The sequence below is a fragment of the Grus americana genome, unplaced genomic scaffold (assembly GCF_028858705.1).
Source record: "Grus americana isolate bGruAme1 unplaced genomic scaffold, bGruAme1.mat scaffold_375, whole genome shotgun sequence".
Classification (NCBI taxonomy): domain Eukaryota; kingdom Metazoa; phylum Chordata; class Aves; order Gruiformes; family Gruidae; genus Grus; species Grus americana.
The window spans coordinates 30,001-37,171 of NW_026561647.1; the positions used below are offsets into that span (position 1 = coordinate 30,001).

Genomic DNA, 7,171 nt, shown 5'->3' on the forward strand with positions numbered 1-7,171 from the left:
TATTTTTTTTATTGTTTATAGTACTACTCCCAGGGAGGTGACATGTTCTACTGCTGCTTCTGATTTTTTTTTCCTTTAAACCATTATTTTTATTTTACCTACACTACATTTGTTTAAACAAATGTTGTGAACATAAATATTACAAAAAAAAAAAGGACAGAACATTAAAGGCCACCAGGGACACAGAAGCACAAAGACAAAACACAACACCAACAACAGACACACAAAATAATTTCCCCCCTCCTTTTGGACAAAACTCAAAGATAAACAATAACACCCAAATAATAACTGACACACAAACATTTCACAACCAGCAGAACAAAAAAATCATTCTTTATTACTTCACCTTTATTGTTACTTTCTTTAAAGAACAACAACATTAGGCATTAATACATAGGTTTCCAGTGATGCACTATCACCACAGCAAGGACTCAGAGCAATGACAGTTATTGGCTCAGGCACATTGCCAGTCAATCTCTCCTGCTTCGCTTAACATTTTTCTCATTCCAGAGCTTTCTACTACAATGGAATCTGGATCCTCCGATTCAAACCCCCGGCCAAACACGTGCAGCTTGCAGTCACCTGGATAGCTACTCTGATTCCCTGCCTGTAAAGAATAACACCAAACACCTTTGTTACTTTACATTATTACACAAGAATCTACACTGATCAGGCAAAACCTTTACAAGCCCATCCTCCTAAAACATCCATTACACCCTCTTGCGTGCCCACCTGGTCCTCCTCAACACTGCTCACTTAGAGTAACACCCCACACCCTTTGCCTTCAAAACCAACACAGCTACTAGTGTTAACACTACTACCTGCAATCACAGGCAAATACAAAAGTCCAGAGGACCACTCCTCAGCAACACCCTTCCCAGGAGACGCCATCAAAATTTCATCTCTCGCCCTGCCTGGCAAAAACCCCGGCCCAAACCGCACCGCCGTCCAAACTTTGGCGATGAACGTCGCCTCGCAGAGGGGCCAGGACCGGGGAAAAAAAAAAAAAACAGCCAGGGGAGGGAAAAAAAAAATCCCCCAGCTGGGGTTTTTTTTATTCTAATTTCAAAAAGCAAACTAGCTTGCTCTACCTTGAAAAAACAATTACACAACACACACACAGCCCAACACACACAAAAATAGGCACCGCCACAACCTCACGCTCCACCCCTCACCCAAACACACATCCCTTCTGCCACCCGCCCGCCACAACGGGCCACAGCCCCGATTCTTGGCCTGTCTGTGGAACGGCCTCACCCTGTCCCTTAAGACAGCATCGCCGCTCCGCCTGACTCTGTAGAGTTAGCGCTCATAGGCAGGGACCAGGGAAGATGCCTTGCTAACTGCACCGCTCCTTCGCTGTTACTTGGATACTCCACAAAAACCTCACTCGAGGGTGTCGTGCGGGAATCCAAATCGTGCCGTGGCACCTGAAAACCACAACGGAAGGGCTCTAGGGCCGGCTGGCCGACAACTACCCTCTGCCTCGCAAAATGGCCTGTACGACCTCTGCCCCAACCGACTGTACTGACAGATTACCATCCTGGGCTGGGGCTGCTCTCTATGCCAGCTCTGCAATGCCCAACCACCCAAATGCAACAAGAGCCATACCGAACACCAGGCAACGCCAAGCACTGCAATGCAATATACAACCAAATAGAAAGCATGCCTTAACACAACGCTATGTAACACTGGACAGTCTCAAATGGCAGGCAATACAAATACAGGGCCAGGCAATGCAATACAGAGCCGCGCAACGCAACACAGAGGACCGGGTCGCTGAACACAAGACAGTCTCCATTGGCAGGCAGTACAAAGACAGAGCCGCGCAACACTATACAGAGCCAAACACAGAGCCGCGCAACGCTATACAGAGGACCGGGTCACTGAACACAAGACAGTCTCCATTGGCAGGCAGTACAAAGACAGAGCCACGCAACGCTATACAGAGGACCGGGTCACTGAACACAAGACAGTCTCCATTGGCAGGCAGCAGCAAGGCAGAGCGGCACAGGGCAAGGCAGGGCACGGGCCCACGTAACGTGAGGCAGAGCGGCGCAAGGCGTGGCAGAGCGCAGGCCCACGTAACGCGAGGCAGTCTCCGTTGGCAAGCAATACGAATACAGAGTAGCACAATGCAATACCCAGCCAAAGACAGGGCTGCGCAAGGCAATACAACACAAAGCGCTACAAAACAAGACGTCTCAGATGGTGGTCAAAACCAACACAAATTGCAGCAAGGCAACACAACACCAGAACAACGGGGGTGTGTGTGAGAAGCTAGGCTTTAAGACACAAGCCTCTAAGCATATGTCGCGTGAAAGGGTACGAGTCTGATGTGTGGCTGAGGGAGGCCCTCCCGTTGAGTCACGAGGTTCAGAAAGGACCCCCTTGCTTTCTAAACTCCTTCGCAGAGAGGAGCCTAGGTGCGGCTAGGTCCAGTCTTAGTCCCAGACTTGGTCAACGGTTTACATCTAAAGGATTATGCGTGTAGCCACATATCAGAGTCAACGTTTGCCTGTCAGAGCCCCACTAAGGACTTTCACTGAAACAGTTTCGCAAAGTTGAAAAGAAAAATAGGTAGTTTATTGAGGCAACAGATATAAAAAGTTTGGAACTGCCGTTGATAAATGCACTTACTGCAACAATTTTGAGCTCAAGTTAATAGTTCAGCACTTTTGTTAATGATAGTTTTCCCAGGGTAACATCCGACATAATCGGAGGCACAAGTCTTACCAAAGAGGCGTCCCTGCTTGGGGAGGAGAGAGAGGTCCAGGCCCGTCGACCCGTCCAGATAGTTGGAGTTCTCGTCCTCAAAAAAGAGGATTCTAAATGCCAGATTTATACTTTTGGCGAGGTGGGACTAAGTCAGGTATTGTGTGCTGATTGGCCCTTAACAAGGCTTGTTGTGCAGTTGGTCGGGGCTGGGGGGGGGAAGTGGCGGAGAACAAACGTGTTCAGTCCAGAGGAGCGGTGGTCTGTTTAGTTTTACCAAAGTAAGGTCGAGCTGCGAAGGAGGCTCCCCCTCACCCCAGGCGTCACTTAGTTGATTAAGGAGTAGACCCGTCACACGCCGCATCTTGTTAAGATGAACAAATTGCTCATCTCCTGCCCCTGTTCAGGTCCGGTGCTTATCAGTGCAAGATAAGCAAGTTGCTCTATCCCTGCTCTCATCCAAGCTGGACTCCCCCGGGGCCCCTTCTGCTGGGTCAAAATGGCCCTGTATTCGGCACCAACAAGCCTGGACTAGTCCGGCATCCCACAGCATACAGGGATGAAAGATGGTATCAAACTTCAATTGAGGCGGAAGTTTCTAGAGCACGACTGTGAGTCCGGCACAGACCACCTCCACAAAGGCCACCTCGCAGAAACATCTGCGATGCGAGGCGCACTTTAAGCTCCGATCGCGAGACGAGAAACGCTCGACGGGCCGTATTCCGAAGCGATGAGGTGTCACGGACCCCGCGGATGCTCGCCGAGCACGTGCGGCGGAACCTAGAGACCTGCCGTAAGGCGCCATATGCATGAAGAAGCACAGATCATGCAAATGACGCTGCAACGCTGAGAGAGGCCAGAATCTTTACATCTGGCACGATGGACCCGGGACCCCTATCTGTCCCTAGACTCGAGGCAGACTAAATAGCCCTCTGCTACCCTGACATTAAACCCCCTGCTGGCCCCGCCCCCAACCACCGTTTTTGCCCCTTAAATTACCTTTCAGAGGGCAGAATCCAGATTCCCTTCTCATGGGGAAAAGGTCATCTAACTGGGACGCTCCCCCATCCGCCGGGTTCCGCTTCATCCCTCACGAGACAGAGCGTCACCGGTCGCCGACGTGCCGCCCGGCGTCGACCTCCACTGCGACGAAGCCCTCCTTGGAAATGCCTTCCTCTCGCCCATCCCTTTTCCTCGGCCGCTCGGAGTCGGATTCTTCAGCCTGCTGTGCCGAGGCCTGACCGCCACCTGTAAACCTCAAAGGACAGGATGTGATTTTAGCTATGTCTATAATACAACACCTCAGAAAACTGCTACGTCAGCGCACCGGTCATCGCTCACCTCACTTAAGTTCGCTCCGGTGCGGATATCCCGTTTGCGCATCAATTCGTGCCTAGAAAATACAACCGGAAAAGCGTGAACTAGGCAGAGTCGCCGACACGCCGATCTGCTGACGTCGAACGCTGGCCCGCCTTTGTCCGGCGCTCCTCTCGCCTCTTCTGGGGGCCTGTGACGCATGGCTTGTTGCTTGGCCTCTGACAAACCCAAACAAACTGTGCAAAGTAAGGCGGTGGCCACTGACCGGTAGCTTGACGAGACCAAAAGGTCTGTCATCTTTTCTGCATAAGCCTTCTAACTAGAGCTAAAACAAACAGAAAAGAGATACACCAAACCCCAAATATACCAACTAAGGCACATGTGAGATTGAACCCACTCAACTACTGCACAAACTGCTGCTCCCAGAAGGCCAGAGTACAGCTTCTGACCCCCACCAATGCAATGAAACTGTGACAGCTGTCTACAGATACTTGCCCAGAGATGGACTGTAGCGTCTTCACCAAAAGAATCCGGTCATGCCAATGTTTTACCGCCACGCCACAAAGCTACGCTACCCCTGTCTTTAACATTGCTACACCCCTGGGGGGAGCGGCTCCAACCCCGACATGGCGCACAGACTCCGCAAACGCGACCGTGAGACACGAGAAGGACGCGAGCAAGAACGGCTACTGTGGCGAAGGTAAGACTGGCGAGGAAGCCCTACGGCACCACGACGTTGCGGATGCTTTATAGCGGCCCCGGGAAAGAGGCGACGGCCGTGGCCGGCGAGAGAAAGAGGCTGTCAAAACTGAAATGACAGATGCATCAGAGGCCGGGTTTTAAGATCTAAGGCCTTTAAAAACGTGGGGAATGAAACCTGAGAAAAGAACTCGGGGCAAACGTAACGCTCGGAGGAGCTGCTGGCAGTGCCCGGCTTGGCGCCGCAATAGACGTCCGCTCAGAAACATCTACGACGCGATGCACGCCAAACAGAGCTATGCTTTAAGCTATAACTACAAGAGAGAAACTGGCTTGATGAGCTCAATACCAATGAGCACAGATATTCAAGACTCATGAGATCTAATAAGATACCTGGTGATCACAAAAAGCAGCGGAGGCATCGAGACCCGAGGGAGGTGCGGCGTAGAGCATAAGACAGACAACGCAACCTACACGACACACCCGCACGCGGGCTGAAAGCGCCCTGCCTGGCGCAGTCTAGCACGGTGCCGACGAGTAACCCGCTCCCTTTGCCTATCCGAAGGCGACCGCTCCCGGACAGCCCTCTCCCGTATGCTAACTTTAAAAGCCATCCCCTGCAACTCCCAAACTTGTCTGGACCTACCTTCTTACAGCGCTCTGCTCTCCTCCTCTGCCGCTCTTCGGTGGGCATCTAGCCAGTCCGCATCTGGAAAAATCACACCAAGTTATCAAACAAGTCACCCAGATGCCGAGTGAGAGCCAAACAATTCCGTACAGGCCGTATCGGCACGCTAACCGTACGCTCTTATTGCTATTCCGCCTATCCCCGACTCCACAGCCCTGGGCAGAACAGCTCCACACACACACCACACACAGAGACGGATGCTACACAGAACGCTACAAACAACGCGACTCACAAATGAGAGAACACTCTCAGTGAGAGGAATGACTCCCAGACCAGAGAGGCTGCCGAACAAGGTGACCTACAGGGCGTGATGCCCGGGTGAGGAAGCTCTATGGCAACCCCATAAGAGAATTGACCGTAAATGGCCCGTTATAAGAAGTTACTGTCAAAACCGAGATGATGGGTGCAGCAAGAAGCCCGTCTTCAAGACCTAAGAAGGTAAGGATGCAGGGAGGAAGGCCCAGTCCCTGAAAATGGATAGCTGGAGAGCAGAGCTCTGGACGCAGCCTGGTATAGCGCTGCAAATAGAGGACCCGCCAGAAACTTCCGACACGCAAGAACGATCCACGCCGTAAGCTTGCTATGCGAGAAAAGAAGCACCCGATTGGCGGTATGCTGACAAGTGCCGGTGTTCAAGAGCCTAGGGATGGCAACCGAGAAGCGTTCCGTGCCCCTTGAGCGCAAAGAGGGCGTTGAGACCCGAGGAAGAGCTAAGACACACAGGACAAGACACGCAGACATAACACAGGCTGGAACTGCCCTGCCCGGTCTAGCATCATGCTGACATGTAACCCGCTCCCTTTGCCCAGCCAAGGGGGACTGCTCCCAGACAGCCCTCTCCCCTATGCTAACCATAAAACCCCTCCCCTGCAACCCCCAAACTTGCCCCCTCCTCAGCCCGCTCCCTCCCCGGCCACAGTCCCTCAACTTAGCTCGCAGACGGCCGGGGATCTCAAACCATCCGCAACAAACAATATGCGCATAGCACATCAGCTAACTGGGATCTTCCTGCAGTTGCCCGGTGCCTCTTCTTCATCTACAGGAAAAACAAACAAAAAACCACACCAAAGCAGTACCGTCAGTCAGCATCGCACCAGTCAACACCAACCTTGCCCACAACACCCCCCTCCTCAGAAGCACCGTGTCTCTCCGCTCACCTGCTCGGTCCAGAGCCTGACCCTGCAGCTGTCATCCCTCGTGGCACCTAAGACGCCAAGAGACACAAAATTACTCCTACGTTTGTCAGAAGTCACCGCTCCCACAATCGCCCTCGCCATTCCTCCAGCTCACCTCAAATGGCCATCCGGTTCCAAGGGTGGCCACACAGCGCCTGCAAAACCAGAGGGAAAAGCTCAAACTAGGTGTCGTATAGCACTTTGCTATTAGACACTGACAAGCACCTCACCTTCTCGGAACGCTCGACGGCACACGGCTTCGCCCCTCCGAGGCTCCCTGCGGCACCTGCCAAAAATCAAGCGAGAGGCACATGCTGAGACACTGCCCAAAACTGCGGCTTGCCCGCACTGATTCCTACCTCCCCCTTCTCGACCTCAGCCGCTTGCTCAACTGGCCTCCATCATTTTGGGCTGCTGTCCTTGCGCCCCACCTAGAAAACACAAACAAAGGGTGCCTGTATCTTAACCAGCAATGCAACACCGGAAAAATAACTGCTGTACTTCAGCCCGCTAGTCGCCGCTCACCTGGCCCAAGTCACCTCCCGTGTCTGTATCCTAAGGGGTCAATATCCAGCTT

General features: G+C 52.4%; 1 long non-coding RNA gene across 2 annotated transcripts; it reads right to left on the reverse strand.

Annotated features, from left to right (window-relative positions):
• Positions 1 to 336: 336 nt before the first annotated feature.
• On the reverse strand, positions 337 to 3,932 carry LOC129200661 (uncharacterized). Of its 2 annotated transcripts, none has more exons than XR_008575053.1 (3): positions 3,715 to 3,932; positions 1,258 to 1,430; positions 337 to 607 (listed from the first exon to the last, which is right to left on the reverse strand). It is a non-coding gene; the product is annotated as an uncharacterized LOC129200661 (long non-coding RNA). The 2 variants fall into 2 exon arrangements; XR_008575054.1 differs by lacking the exon at positions 3,715 to 3,932 and adding an exon at positions 2,737 to 3,147.
• Between the last annotated feature and the right edge of the window lie 3,239 nt (positions 3,933 to 7,171).